Source organism: Sinocyclocheilus rhinocerous, unplaced genomic scaffold (genome assembly GCF_001515625.1).
Source record: "Sinocyclocheilus rhinocerous isolate Xijiao unplaced genomic scaffold, SAMN03320098_v1.1 scaffold2021, whole genome shotgun sequence".
Taxonomy (NCBI): Eukaryota; Metazoa; Chordata; class Actinopteri; order Cypriniformes; family Cyprinidae; genus Sinocyclocheilus; species Sinocyclocheilus rhinocerous.
In genome coordinates this window covers 30651-31122 of record NW_015662687.1, presented here as the reverse complement: position 1 = coordinate 31122, position 472 = coordinate 30651, and the positions used below count along the sequence as shown (strand labels likewise).

Sequence of the window (472 nt, the reverse complement as noted above, 5' to 3'; positions counted from 1 at the left end):
GTTTGTTGAGCAGCAAATCAGCATATTAGAATGATTTCTGAAGGATCATGTGACACTGAAGACTGGAGTAATGATGCTGAAAATCCAGCTTTGATCACAGGAATAAATAACATTTTAAAATATATTCAAATAGTTATTTTAAATTTTAATAACATTTCACAATATTACACTTTTAACTGCATTTTTGATTGATTAAATGCAGCCTTGGTGAGCAGAAGGGACTTCTTTCAAATACTGACCCTAAACTTTTGAATGGTAGTGTATAAAATTGCATGTATCGCACAGCTCTGGCTTTACATAGTAAAGATTTATAAATATATATAATTTATATTTAATTTATATATATTTATTTATATTTAATATAAATAAATACAAATAAAATAACATTTGATTTTATGAAATACATATACAATTAAATATCTAATAAAGTATCAAATAAAAAAAAAATTATATTAATATTATATAATTAAAA

At 22.5% G+C, this 472-nt stretch overlaps 1 protein-coding gene across 10 annotated transcripts in view; it reads right to left on the bottom strand.

Moving 5' to 3' along the window:
• Positions 1-472, bottom strand: part of LOC107728238 (MYC binding protein 2) — an 80162-nt gene that overhangs the window by 74051 nt on the left and 5639 nt on the right. The window lies entirely within an intron of this gene.